A 15,788-nucleotide genomic window follows, 5' to 3' on the forward strand; every position below is an offset into this window, starting at 1 on the left:
CGTTGGCAGATAATGCCACTTGTGGGTGATCTGTTGCTTTCTCTAATTAATTATATGTTTTGTGACTTTTTTCAAGGCACATTCCATGGCTTGGCAAGCTGTAGAATACAATAGTAGTTCCTTTATTTGTGGTTTTGCTTTCTGCTGTCTCAGTTACTGATGGTCACCCATGGTCTGGAAGCAGATGGTCCTCGTTTTGATGAACCGTGCGAAGGTCCAGAGTAGCCACATGCTACGTGCCTGTGTCATTCCCCTCACATGATCTCAGCATGTGGGCGTTTTACCATCTCATATCATCACAAGAAGACAGGTGAATACAATACAATAAGATATTTTGAGAGAGAGAGAGAGAGAGAGCAACAGCTATATAACTTTTATTACAGTATATTGTTATTAACTATCCTATTTTATTATTGTTATTAATCTCTTACTGTGCCTGACTTAAAAATTAAGTTTTATTATAGGTATGTATGGATAGGAAAAAACATGCAGAGATGCCATACACTCTCCTGGAGAGCTAGTTCTGAGCTGCAAAAATAAGAAAATAAAATTGTAAGAAAGAAGGCATTGTTCATGGTGAGTGAAAATAAATGCGCAGGCAGATGGGAATGAAGAGCTGTTTGCCCTGCCTGAAGGAAAGCACTAGAGACTTTTGAAGATAATATCCTTAACATTTATATGGCTCTTCATATTTTTAAAGTGCTTCCTGGTAATTAAGAGTCATTAATCAGATATTAGCTGCAGGTTATTCAATGAAATAGTTGTTGATTTCAACTCAGAGCTGTATATAATTTTGCAGACTAGAACTGATTCCTTTTACGTTTCACAAAAATCTTGACTTTCTTGTGCACATGTGTGAGTTTTCATTATGCATACCAAGATGTACTTACTATTATATGAATTCACATTTATATACCAGTTTGTGATTTATTGGATTGATACAGTGATCCCTCCTTATCCATGGTTTCACTTCCTGCAGTTTCAGTTACTTACAATCCAGAAGCAGATAATCCCCCTTCTGATGAACTGCCAGATTGGTAGTAGCCTAATGCTCTATCACATTGGCTACGTCATTCACCTCAAGTCATTTCATCACACAGACATTTTATCATCTCACATCAAAACAAGAAGAAGGATAAGTACGGTACAATGAGATATTTTGAGAGAGAGAGAGAGAGAGAGAGAGAGACTACACTCATGTAACTATTATTACAGTGTGTTGTTATAATTGTTCTATTTTATTATTATTGTTAATGTCTTACTGAGCCTAATTTATAAATTAAATTTTGTCATAGTTATGTATATATATATATAAAACCCAATATATATAGGATTTGGTATTGTGTGTGGTTTCAGGCATCCAGTGAGGGTCTTGAGACATACCTTCCATAGATAAGAGAAGACAACTGCATTTACAACATGTATGGAGACAAGACTATATAGGGAAACTCAAGTTTTAGAAGTATCACAGTGTAATTCATCACTGAATGCTCTCACGTAACACAGGGGGACATGCTGGCTTGGAGTGGCCAGTAAAAACCCAAAATAGAGTCTCCTTTCTTCTATAGTTTGAATGTTGCCACTTGGATGCACCAAAAGATTTTCACTGCAAGTGGATGCCTTATCTACTTGGCTATTTCTATGAATAATAACTTAGTTTACCTCCAATCTAAGCTGAAATAAATTATACATGTTAGACTGAGATTTATTTGGCACATTTGTATCTAGATATCAAGAAACACTTGTTTCCCATTTGTATTTCTGCATACCTGTTCTTCAACCAATTATCACAGGTAATTGAGGTCTGAGGGAAGCCATAGGTCCTTGGAGTTGAGCTTTTCAGAAATTAATGGGGACTCCTTTGGCTTTGATGTTTGAATATATTTTTTTTTAAATTTTTCAGAAATTAATGGGGACTCCTTTGGCTTTGATGTTTGAATATATTTTTTTTTAAATTTTTTTTCAACGTTTTTTATTTATTTTTGGGACAGAGAGAGACAGAGCATGAACGGGGGAGGGGCAGAGAGAGAAGGAGACACAGAATCGGAAACAGGCTCCAGGCTCCGAGCCATCAGCCCAGAGCCTGACACGGGGCTCGAACTCACGGACCGCGAGATCGTAACCTGGTTGAAGTCGGACGCTTAACCGACTGCGCCACCCAGGCGCCCCTGATGTTTGAATATATTAATATCACTATAATTCTCATTGGTTTTCCTATAAAGGCTGTGAAACTGTGGTTATTTCTCCCCACAGAGCCTCCACATTTCTCTTCTTCCTATAATCATAAACTTTGTCATAGGTCTCTGCAGTCTGCAGCCAGATGGCCTGGTTTTGAATCCTATTCTCTGACTTACCAGCTGTGTGACCTTGGACAGATTACTTTGCTTCTCTGACACTTGGTTTACTTATCTGCAAAATAAAGAATGATTTATCTCCTGCCATCCGTTGTTAGAGGGTTAAGTGAGTAAATATTTATAAAGCGCTTGGAACAGTGTCTGGCACATTTGTACTACTACATAATTATCTGTTAAACCTATTAAAGGTTTCACATTTCAAAAATACCTTGTTGAGTTGAATATAGAAGATATTCTATTAATGTTTGCTGAGTCTTTTTTTTTAATTCACATTTTAAAATACTTTGCCAAAAAATGAGTTCAGATTCCTTCACTTAGCAAAGAAGAAATTATACTTTGCTATGGGTAAATTTTAAGGGACAAAAATTGGCTAAATTTCCACTGCCAAGAACTGCTTGAGGGCTGGGCAAAGAATATTTGGTGGTGGTTATTAAACATTGTGGACAAGTTGGCAAGAAAGAGAAGGGCTGGGTTAGCTTTAGCTTCTCATGCTCGTGCTCATTGGTGAGTTCGAGGTAGGAAGCTTGGGAGGGCTTGGAAAATCTTCCTTGTAGTTCTTCAGCTTTACTCACACCCTATTTCACTGCTACATAGGTTAAGAAAAAGTCACAAAGCAAGCCAACAGCTAGAAAAAAAGGAGTGATTTGTTCCAGGAATGTTTAAGAATTCCCCCAGATTCTCAAATGAAACAATTTTCATTAAGTAAAAATATTTTAATGTTATCCAACAAACTTTTAGAAGGGTGAATTTTGTGAACAACAACAACAAACAGATTCAGAATAATGGACTATTAAAATTCCTGAAAGATTGCATTATATTTAGAACATTTTTCTTGGAAGTATAAATTTTAGGATACTCTTAGGATCATACAAATGAGGTCAGGAAACTGATGTTCCAGCCCCAAATCCATCATAGAAACAGTTGCTCTTATCTATATTTCAAGAGCTAGTACAGATTCCCAATATTGACTCTATAGTTCCTTTTTTTCCATAATGTTGATTCAGGTTAGGCAGATGATTAAGTTATGATAGGCTAAATTATAGTTCAATAACAGGTGAACCTACCTCTGACTGGTAACAGACCTGTGTTTTGTATTCGTACAGTACTCTGAAGCCAAGTAACCCTCCCTCCCCTCAAGGCTATTTATTCCTCCTCAGCCCTGCCTCTCCTCTAGCTAAAGATGCCTACTGCTTACTCAGTGCAAGACTCTTAGTGGGGACTGGAAGGACCTCCCTCTCCCTCAGGGACTCTGCCTCTACCTCTCCCTGAGAAACGGATTTTACATGGTCCCTGGGGGTAGGAATATTTCCTATCCCTCCCATGCTACTTCAAATTTTTGTTCTAAGCTGGTAGCTGGTAGACCACACTTGGCCTTTGAAAAATCATTAAAATTGTAGCTGTTTTCTTTTTCTTCTTCTTCTTTTTCTTACTTGCTTTTATGGTGGTCAACTTTTCTTCCCAGGCTTTTCCAAAGGTGATAGTCATATGACCTTCCTCCTCTGAGGAGCTTGGTACCATTTGTACTTTGTTTGATGCCTTGTAACCTCAACTCCCTCATGGCCTCAAGAAAAATTATGATTTTGTAGACTATCTGACTTTTTCTAGTTGTTAGGGGGGAGCGATGTTCTCTTGCAGCTTTATGCATTTTAAGCAGAAGCTGAATTGATTTTGAAGACTTCATCAGAAGGTAATTGTGTATGCTTCTATAGCCGAGCCAGGAGATGCAGAAAGACAAGAGTTCCAGAAATTCAGAGGAACAGGCTACATTTGACCCAGCCAAAGGAGCATATTCTTGTTCATCTTTCTAATGATGCAGAGAACTGGGGACTCAGTACGTCCTGTTCAAAATGTCTACCTTGGTAATCCTTTCATGTGGAATTAATCGTAATCTCTGTATTTTATAGTCAAGGCCACTTCACTTTGGTCCCCAAATGCTTTTCTCAACATCTCCCGGCATGCTCAGCTGCACCTGTGATTCAGTCACATGAGTTGATAGACCTCAGAGAGGGGTCAGACCTCCTTCACTGGAATCCAGAGTACGTCACTTACTAGTTCTGTGACCCGGGGCTAGCTGCTGAAACTCTCCATGGCTCAGTTTCTTCATTTGTAAAATGGAGAAAGTAGTAATATGTACTTGCACCATAGATTTGTTATGAGATGACCAACTTATTCTAGACTATTTCCATTTCTCTGAGAACCTCTTCTGCAAAACTAGAGTATATAAAGCACTAATGTTTGGCTCAGATTCAAATTGGTATCACATTTCCCCTTTGCTGTTCTTAAGATTGCTTTTGTTAGCATGTAAGAAATGTGAACCTACTTCATTCATGTAGAAAAGTAGGAGGTCCTTCTAAACCTAGGGCAATGGGTGAAGACACCTAGTTTGATGAGTTCTAAATCATTCCCAAGCCTTTTCTCTCATTATCCTGTTTAGCTTACAATCTTGTTATTCCTACTAAAAGAGTGTTAAGATTGAATAATAATTGATTTGAAGTTCTAGCTATCAGTGGAGTTTTAAAAAAAACACTTTAGTTCTCTGGAATGTGGCTCCACCAACTGTTCTTGCACTAGGAGCCAAGGAAGGAGAGAGCAATGTGTTGTTGAGACCATCTGGAGTATATATGTGGCTGAACCCTGTTAGAACCTCTCTATAAACTTTTAAGAGTCTGGCAGGCAGGTGTGCGGATTTACTCATTTGTAGTCACCAAAGGCGAAAGCCTCATGAGTTCCCTTGCTTGTTAAAACTGTCGCCCATGAGTCTGGGGTGGCCGGCTTCTGTCTTCTCTCTCTCCTTGGCTCTGTGTCTGCTGGCCAGTTGCCGATTTCACCCAGGGAGCTCCTAAGGTTTTGAACCGACAGAGGGAGAATGTTCCCTCCCTGAAACGTAATTCCTGAGTCCTTTCCCAGACACCATACATGTGTATATATTCAGCGCCCACAGAAAATCAGCCTCTGTATATATACTGGGTGGTAGACATTTTGTTAGCCCTGCTCTAATGAGTTCAGACCCTTCAGGTGTACTTTGCTGAGTTTATTGAGTGAGGAAAATGGATTACATAATGTTCCTGATACTGCTTTGTTTACTGAGATGAAGTAATTTGCCAAAACAAACAAACAAGCAAACAAAAAAACCAAAGCAAAACAAAAAACCCTTCAAGGTTATGTTATAGCATATGCAAAAGCCATAAGATCAGCTTGTAATGTCTCAAATTGCAGCCAGGTACAGTGTAGAGGTAGGAAATTTTCTGAGATGGAGAATGTTCACTATGCTTAGTTTTAAATCCCTTATCCAGTCCATCCCTGTGCTGGGCACATAGTAGGTCTGTTGGGTGACATAGCACATACTGAACAAACGCATGTTGCATGATTGATGCATAGAAGAGCTGGCGTACTTTGTCACACACACACACACACACACACACACAAAGGCACCATAGGCTTTGAAAATGAAGATCACAGTCTAAGCAGGTAGTTGTCCTTTATGGAGAACCCACCATGTGCCTGTCTCTGTGCTAAGGATTTTATCTAGGCGAATTCACTTACTCTCAGAAGAACCTGCAAAGGTAGATATTATAGCATGAGGCATCAGTGATAGAATTGGAGCTGGTGTTCTGATGAGGTCTAGAAGACAGGGAACAGAAAGAGAGGTAGAGTGTTCTTAACCTCCTTTTTGTTATATCACCGCTGCTCTCCTCTTCATCCTGAGATGAGATGAGGGCTCCCATACCTGATGTAGAAGACTGATGTAGGTGTATGTAAAATCAAGGAATTGATAAACATCTTCAGCTTGCTGAGCCATAATTAATTCCTATGCCATGTTCCCTATTTTTAATGACTAAAAAGATAATAATTTCACTACTTCCTCTGTCTGACCATCATTCATTAGAACTATTGTTAGCCTAACAAATCCCCCGGTTCTCATTCTAAATCATCTCTTCATTTAATTTTACCCCGTTTGTTACTCTTAATCCTTTCTGAATAATATCTCATTCTGTTTTTTGGACTGGTTCGAACTTCTCACTCTTTCCCTGTGGATTTTGGTTGTCCAACATACTTATTTCATTCTTGTTAAATTTCCTTATTAGGCAGCTCTTCCACTTCTTAAATTGTTTTGTGTTTCATTCTGAATGATTTCTGACATTTAAATTATTTATGGTTAGGAATGTTGCAGAACCAAATGCAGTATCTTCCAGAATTATGCAGAATGTGCCTGGGGGAAAAGCCTAAGTGTGAGTCCACCATGTCTAACGTCTTCTTTAGGGATTTTTGTGAATGAATTGTGTCCCACAAAAAGCTATGTTAAAGTCCTAACCCTCAGTACCTATAAATGTGACCTTATTTGGCAATATGGCATTTGCAGATTTAATTAAGATGATATCATAGTTAAATAAGGATAGGCCTTTTATCCAATGTGATTGGTATTCTTATGTGAAGAGAAGACACACAGAGAAAAACACGTAGCAGGAATGCCCTGTGATAACAGAGACAGAGATCGGAGTGATGTGTCTACAAGCCAAGGAGCAGGAGGGATTGATGGCGATTCCAAAAGTTAAGAGGAAGGTATGGAATAGATTCTCCCTTCTAGAGCCTTCAGAAAGAGCATGGCCATACCAACTCCTTGATTTCAGACTTTTGGTCTCCAGAACTGTGAGACAACAAATTTCTGTTATTTTAAGCCACAAGGTTTGTAGTAATTTGTTATGGCAGCCTATGAAACCAATACAGGGACTAAACCATTTCCTGATTTATCATCATCCTCACCTTAGTTGTAATAATGTCAATATACTGGGCATCAATGTGTTCCTGGAAATGGGCTAAGTGTAAGCATGTCATATCTGATTGAATCCTCATAGCCCCTCGATTTATTTTTCCTGATATACAGATTAAGAGACTGAGTATTGGTGAAGTTGAATACATTCTAGTAAGAGGTGGATCTTGAAATGGATCCAAATGGATCAACTCCAAAACCAGTGCTTTGAATCACTATGCTTTTCTGCCATCCACGGAAGCAGTATGATCATTTTCTTTTACTGATTTAACATTTGAGGATTATATTCTATATATAGTGTTCTAGCTTCATTTTTTAACAGGATGAAGTCATTGTTATTTCCCTCCCCCCCCCCCATATTCCATTACATTTTTAATTCTTCTAGCATCCTCTGTTCTCATTATTACTACTCACTTTCCTTCTTTAAATAGATTTTAGTCACTAGTAAAGTAAAGAATCAGCTCAGGAGAAACTTGATTATTATTTGTTTATGTCTCTGAGGAAGAGAATAGGTCAAAACAACTTCTCTGAAGCTTGCAATTCAAGGAGATGTGTGTCTAACTATTAGGACACAAATATGCTGTGTCTGCCTTTCCTTCAAGTTATAATTTGGTTAAAAAACTATTCTTGGCTGAAACAAAGAGCAAAAATCAAAGATTCCTTGGCTTCATGCTCTGAGGAAATGTTTTGAAAAGCTTCTAAAGTGACCCAAAACCTTTTGGCATGGTTGAGAGAAAAGTCTGGAAAGGAGAAGCCCCAGTAACTATTCTCTCTTTCATTTGGTTACTCGATTTACTTTATTTTTAGCTTATCTGTTACTAAAAATGCCTTAGAGTTTTACCTTATTATCCATAAAGCTCTTTCATTTATATTATTCAGTTGATTCACACAACATTTTTGAGATACAAGCAGGACAGATATTATTACTCTCATTTTAAAGAAGACATGTAGAGATGACATGTTTTGCTTAGGGTCATACAGGCAGTAAATGGAAGTGGTATTATTAGACCCAGAGATTGTGATTTCTAACATCCAGTTGTATTTTCATAAACCAATGCAAATTAATAATAAAAATTAACATCTATATTGTAGATTTAATCTCAGAATCCTCATAACCACATTATAAAGTAGATTTCTAAAATTGCTATTTCAAAAACCCGTGGACAAAGACTTAAAAGAGAAGCTTAAGAGGGTTGAGTAACGCAACAGAGGATTTGAACCTAAGACAAAACACACACCTTTGCTATTTTACTGCACATCGTCCCCAAAGCAAGCATTTGTTAATGTTAAAATTAACATTTGTTAATGTTAACCAAGGAATGGTCTACAAGGTGATGATACACCAGGAAGGTCAAACCCAGCCTGGACTCAGGCGACTTGGAGGATAGTGTAATTTGAATGAAAAGGCATCCAGTAGTCCTCCCTCATCCGCAGTTTCGTTACTTCCGACAGGACGCAGACGATTCTCCTGACGAATCATCAGAGGGTCAACAGTAGCCTAGCGCTGCGTCACAGTGCCTGCGTCATTTTCTTCGCTTCATCTCATCACATAGGTATTTTACCGTCTCACATCGTCATAAGAAAAGGGGTGAGTATAGTGCAATAAGATATTTAGAGAGAAAGAGAGAGACTACATTCACGTAACTTTTATTACAGTACATTTTTGTGATGGCTTCCCGGCCTCTTGGCTAAGATCAAGTGTAGTATTATAGTACATTGTTATAATTGCTCTATTTTATTATTAGTTGTTCTTATTATTAATCTCTTACTGTGCCTAATTTATAAATTAAGTTTATTGTAAGTATGTACATATGTATAGGAAAAAAGCATAGTATATATAGGGTTCAGTACTATCCGCGGTTTCAGGCATCCATGGTGGGGGTTGGGGGTGGAACAAATCTGTGGATAACGGGGGACTGCTATATATTTCTTTTACATTGAAACTTCAGTGTGGTCCACATTCCCTTGATTCCCAATTCACATCACATCTGCCTATTCTGACAGAGCATTTAAATAATTTACTTGACTTTTAAAACATGTACTCATAGGGTTTCTTCCCTGTCAGCGTTTGCTCAGGTACCCTGATGAGACGTGTAGTTGAAATCCTTGAGTGATGACGGCTCTGTGCTATTAGGTGACAGGTTTCAGGACCTGACAGACAATCTAATTGGTTTAACAGTGATCAGACTTTTGAGAAGTTAAACCCACCTTCGAATCACAATGACATATAATGGGAGAGTTTGGAAAAAAACCCACACACAACAGCCTCCAATTTTTTTCCCCTGCACTTTATTATTACATGTAAAGACCACATTTTTTTTGCAGTTAAATCTTAGAGACAAACATTTTTTCTTTTCAGAAAGAAGGCTGGGTTAGGAACTTTATCAGAATGTTTTATATTGAGCAAATTTCTTTGGACTCATTTGAAAAAATAAATAGAAATCTCTTATTTAAAAGAGATGTGTGATGGAAAATCTTTGTACACTAACCATTGAATTATTGACTTCTCTGTATACTTAGATTGGAGGATATTGGAAGATTTTCTTTAAATTATTCATTGAATGGCTTTAAAGTAAATTTAATCCCCAGAAATATTCAGAGCCTTTATTTTGAATGAGGAAAGACAATCAATTCACTGAGAATTGTTTGTGTCCAAATATCAATGTATCTGAATTATGTTTACTTTCACATGTGCTATCTAATGAAATATTCAGAGTGGCTTTTCATTTTCCAGAGTCAAGTCATCTTAAATAATTTATTCATCTATAGAATCAGGCTAGCATTAAATCACTTCCCAGGATATTGACAAAAATCTGTTTTCCTCCCAATTTCAACACATACTAAAACCCAAAATGAATTCAACATTGGAGTAAGTGATTAATCTAATTTGTACTTTATGTAGTTAAAAAGCCCAATATAAAAAGCCTATATAATTTTTTCTTTAAAATTGTAATGACTTAACTTTTAGGATGTGTGTTGATATTATTGGTTGTTTTAGCAACCTGCTGTCCACATATGCTGGATTGACAGAACATATCTAATACATTGTTTTTAACAGTCAACTTCAATGCCATCAGAGGCAGTGTCATAGCACCTCTTTATACTAAAGAATTTATCAGCCATTACTCCATTGTGAGGGGTTTTCTGTGTCTGGGTTTTGATTCAGTCTACTTGTAGACAGAGGGCCAATTTAATGGAGAGATACACCTTTCTGTTTCAGCAGTGATATTCTACAGCTGAAGAGTAACAAAAAGCAAATCAGGATGCTGACATTAAAACTGCAACTATATTCTGACATTTGCAGGGGACCCCTTTTATGATGTATAATTTTCCTAGGTTTTTTTCTGTTACGTAATTTTTTTCTAGATCTTTTTTATGGAAAGCGAATTCAATGTCACATTTATCAGTCTAGTTTCCTTGCTTAACATGAGAATCTTTGGTTTCCTAGGGTTATTCCTTAAGATACCATTGATGTATCAGAGGGCCTTAGTATTCTTTAGTGAAAATTTAGAGGAAAACAATTTGGAACTTTTGCCAAGGCTCTGAATCGCTGCGTTTGGACACTTCTCTGTTGTCCATGCAATGCTGGCGGTGCTTTCTAGGGACTACAAATGCTCACTCTAAACCGAGTCACTGCCATGCAAACAATACTTCCTAGTGACTCTAGGCAGAGGTCTCCTCATCTACAAAATAACAATAATGATAAAACAGTATTTGCTTCATAAAGAGGTCATGAGGGTGGAATTATCTAGCAATATACTTTGATATAATAGGTGCTCAAGAAAAAGTACTCGTGTCATTCCTGTATTAGCTAAAGGGGCAGAGGGGTATAATAGGAAGACTGAAGATAATCAGCTAAAATTTTATTCGTCCTTAAATGAGGTTCCACTGCTCCAGGAACTGAGTTAGGCAGTTGAACATACATATATGGGACAAAGACAGGAAGGAAATACGGCTAAGTGGTATTTCATGCGTGGTAGAATAAGAAGTGCTATTTTTTTTCTTCCTTATACTTTTCTGTGCTTTCTGCATTTTATACCATAAAGATGAGTTACTTTTTTAATCCTAAAATTTACATTTAAGGAATAATATAGAACTATGCTGCCCTTTGTAATTTTTCTTCCTGTTAACCCAGCTCCAGGAACCTTTGAATTGAGTCCTTTGGAGAGATTTTGCAGGATGATATTTGCCATTGGTGTTGCAATAGGGTCCGAGATGTGGGCGACCCTCAGAAAGCTGGACACACAGGTTGAGAGTCAGACAAAGCTGGGCCTGAGTCCATCCACACTCTATCAGTAACAAGTTGTGCAGTCTTGAGAATGTTACTTCATCTCTCTGAGTCTCTTTCCTGATTTGTAAAATGAAGGTGACAATCTCCTTTGCAAGATTGTAGTGTGATTAAATCAAGTGAGAGTTCCTATGTAGTGCACTTAACATAGTCCAAACCATAAAAGTAGTTATATAATGGTGGCTATTATTATTCAGTGAAAGTTTATTGAAGGTCAACTTCTTTTTTTTCATGAAGCAACTGAAGCATATGGAAATTACATGACTTCTCTGATATCTTTCTGATAGTAAATGACAGAATGTCAGGTTTACTAACATCAGTACGGCACTCTTTCCAATAGACAGGTGTTTCAAAATGTGTGTTATTGAATACGATCTTCAAAATTTTTCCATATGAACATAAAACCCTGGTATTATTTGCTTAATACTTTTCTTTATGTTTGCTTAAATAACTTTTTCACTTATGTAAATTTGTTTAGAAATTGTCTGCCATTATTTTAAATATAAATCAGTATCACTTCCCGTGTCATAAACAAAAGGTGATTATGAAATAAATTCAATAATGCAAAATAATTTTATTATATTTTAGCTAGATAGTATTAGAAGCGAGTTAAATGTCAGTTTTAAAAGCCTAGAACACTTCATGACATGAAGGAATTGGTGCCCTAATAAGTAAGAAATGAAAAAGCAGAAAGATGTTAAGTTATGGTACCTGGCTGTAAGAGACTGGCCATTTGCACTTGGTTTCAGAATGGATCAGAATGGGTGATGATAATGTGCAAAGATTGGTCATGGAATGAGGGCATAACCAGAGTAGAATGTCATTTCTGTTTAAGAAAGGTCTGAAACCATCTCATACTACTCATCAGATTTCCTAAAAGGATATTACTTGTTTAAGAACCTACCTAGTTTATTCTGATTCCTCAGCCATCCATTCCACTTTCATGTAGTTTCTGACTTTCCATGATGGTTTTATATCAGCTGTTGCTGTTACTCTTATGCTAATGCATGGAACATGAGTTTTATAGCAATGAGGCAATCCATTTTCAGTGACAGGTTGTAATGAACTGAGAGGGTTGTACTATGAACTTTATTGTGGTGGGAGAGATGGCAGTACAACATATACATCAGTCAAATTGCCAAAAAATGTCCTTCTGCAAAAATGCCAGTTGGGGATGTAATAATGTGACCATGTTCAGAACAGGTGGGGGTAAGGCAGGTCGGCAAAAGCACCTCACCAGAGGCTAAACTTCCAGAGTTTTCATCAGTAATGTGTGAGTAATTTCTCTCTGTCTCAGTCATCATTTTAGGAACGTAAATACTAAAGTACACGCGTGAGAATGGCACTATAGTTCTAGAAATGAGGAGGAAGTAAAGAAAGTCATACAAATGACGAAGAAACTAGCAGGGAAACCCCTCTCCTTCAATGAAAAAACCTTTCTGTCCTAATTCTCCCACTTTGATTCTCTTCCTCACTTTTCTTTATGTCTTTGTGTTTTTCTCTCTGACATACTATCCTTCAATTTTTCAAGTAACTTAACTCTGACCCCTTCTAATTTCAGCTTATTATTTTTTTTGAGAAGGTCTACAAAGGAGATATGTCCAGTTTGCGAAAATAAAGTCTTGAGGAGATTGTAATCAAAGCACATGAAATATATGAAGAGGGTAAAGATAAAACAGGTCATCACCAAAGTCTAATATAAGATTTTTTTCTGTGAAACTTAGAAATGGTAGATATAAGATACAGAAAAAATGTCAGGTAACTGACATTTAAGGGATCTATCCTGAGATTTTTCAAGAGTCTTTCAAATTATAAATATCAATGAAGTATAAAATATCTCAAATAAAACTGAAGAAAATATACTGAAATATATGTGTGTTTCTTCTAGACTGTTAATGAATCCTTACATTATAAACTGATACCAGACTATGACAGTGGGTGATTGGTTGGTTGCTGATATTAGGATGAGCAGTTTGATAAAGAAGCAGTTTGCCAACTTTTCTGTGAAGGACTTGGTGGTAAATGCGTTGATGAAGCTACTCAAACAATCTTTAATTTTATCTCTTGGGTGATGGTAATTTTCCCACCAGTTGGAACACTAGCCAGAACATTGTCATATGTTGCTTTCTTTCCATTTCTTTATTATGGATTTATTCACTTTATAGCTATGAACACTGCTGAAATAGACATTTTTTAATTTATTGCAGAATTCTATGTTAAGCTATATTGAGTATGTGAACCATCACTTTCTTAACCTTAAAATTCTATTAACAGCACTATTATTGGCCTTTTATTTTGAGAACGACTTTTTCTCTAGGAAGTGTGTGTGTGTGTGTGTGTGTGTGTGTGTGTGTTTTAAATAACATTCAGAATACTACTCTGTTGTTTCTAGAAAATTGTCCAGACCGCACACATTTGTGTCTTCTGGGTCTGGTACATATTGTGGTGCAATGAATCTGAATTTCTCCACATGTCTTTTATTTGCAGATGACATAATAGCATACTTGAAAAATTCTAGAGAATCAAAGTAAAGCTAACTCAAACAATAAAAAAATTCAGCCTAGTAGCAAGATATAAAATTAATATGCAAAAATCGATAGCAGACATGTACATGAGTAGCTAGTTAGAAGTTATACTGGGATAAAAATCCCATTTACAGTACTGACAGAAAGGTAATGCATGGAAGAATACATTTAATAATAAATCATTCTGTTTTGAGAATTAAATGAGAATAACTTGTAAAATAGGATAGTGTACTATCAATATAGCGTTAGTATACCTGGCATTATGTTGGCTATTAGTAGATGGTGAGTCACTTGAAGACAAGAGTCATAGCTTAGTTCCGTTTTCTGCAGCGCCAACCAACACACGGGTCATGCGTTAGTACTCACTGTGTGTTTGTTGCAAGCAGTGGAAAGCACACAATTGATGGCCATTGGGAATTCCCAGGGAAGAGGTAGAAATGCTCCTTCCTGATTTTGTGTGGTGGCTAAGGGCTCCTGGGATGGAGCTCTGTTTATTTTGTGCATGATCCTTGCAGAAAAGTTCCATCATAGTCTCTGGTGAAAAGAATAGTGGGAGCTGGACTGGAAGCCCCATTATCTGTGGAGCTTTGCATGCTGATGGTGATGCTGTATTGGGTCTGCCAAGTTTGTCCACTGGGGCTCCTGGAAGGAAACTGTATGTACATTCACAAAGCAAACATACTTAAGGAACAAAATTATTTGTATGAAAAATTTAAAATTACCTTCCACTCTGTTAAATAGGATGACTAGTATTCAGTATCTTTCTGGCAGTTCTAGTCAACATAAAATGGGAGGAAAAAGTGATAAGCTGGGGCGCCTGGGTGGCTCAGTCAGTTAAGCTACCTACTTTGGCTCAGGTCATGATCTCACAGTTCGTGAGTTTGAGCACAGGGCAGAGCCTGGAGCCTGCTTCGGATTCTGTGTCTCCGTCTCTCTCTGCCCTTCCCTGCTCACACTCTGTTTCTCTCTGTCTCTCAAAAATAAATAAATGTTAACAAAATTAAAAAAAAAGAAAAAGTGATAAGCTATACGTATTGTAACAAAGGAGATAACTTTTTAATGACATGAGAATTAACTATTTTTATGAGTTAATAAAATAACTTTTATTACAGATGGTATAAAAACCATTAGAAATAAAAAGGTAAATATTGTAAATATAAGATCGTATTTATAAATATATTTATAAATATAAAAGGTAAATCTTAGTAAATATAGTAAATATATAAATATAGTAAATATAGTAAATATATAAATATATTTATAAATATAAAAGGTAAATCTTAGTAAATATAAGATTAACGTATAAAAACCAATAGCATTTCCTTATACCAGAAGTAACTTATTAGAAAATATAATAAAAAATTCTAACCCATGATAGAAAAAGCTTGGGAATAATAAATAATAATAAATAATAAGACCCAGCAGGCTTTGAATTTGATGTCATCTGCCCCCTTTACTTTGAGACCAGATAAAGGCCCCTTGCTACGGAAGCTGCTCCTTGGTACCAAGCCTCAATAGCTCTAGGATCCCACTTCAGAGTGCAACCATAGACAGGCAAGTTTGGTGGTGAGAACATAGTCCAGAGGGAGGCTGCCTAGATTTGAAACCCAGCTACATCAAGATGTAATAGGCATATCACTGGCAAGGACTGGTCCTAATTGTTTCATCTGTTAAATGGGGCTAATAACTCTATGTAATAGGGTTGTGAATATTCAGTGAGTTACTACATATAAAGCAGCATCTGGCACATATAGTTGCCACACAAGTGTGAGTTCCCACTAGGATCATCACTGTGTATCCTGCTTGACATCATCCACTGTGTGGTCCTACAGAACTTAGTTCCCCTTTAAGGC

The 15,788-nt window shown here is 36.9% G+C and overlaps 1 long non-coding RNA gene across 2 annotated transcripts in view; it reads left to right on the forward strand.

Annotated features, from left to right (window-relative positions):
* Positions 1 to 8,638: 8,638 nt before the first annotated feature.
* Positions 8,639 to 15,788, forward strand: part of LOC122213821 — a 311,434-nt gene continuing 304,284 nt past the window's right edge. For both annotated transcript variants that reach the window (XR_006199642.1, XR_006199644.1), the window contains exon 1: positions 8,639 to 8,710. This is a non-coding gene — a long non-coding RNA (uncharacterized LOC122213821). The remainder of the gene's footprint in view (positions 8,711 to 15,788) is intronic.

This window comes from Panthera leo, chromosome A1 (assembly GCF_018350215.1).
Source record: "Panthera leo isolate Ple1 chromosome A1, P.leo_Ple1_pat1.1, whole genome shotgun sequence".
NCBI classification, from domain to species: Eukaryota; Metazoa; Chordata; class Mammalia; order Carnivora; family Felidae; genus Panthera; species Panthera leo.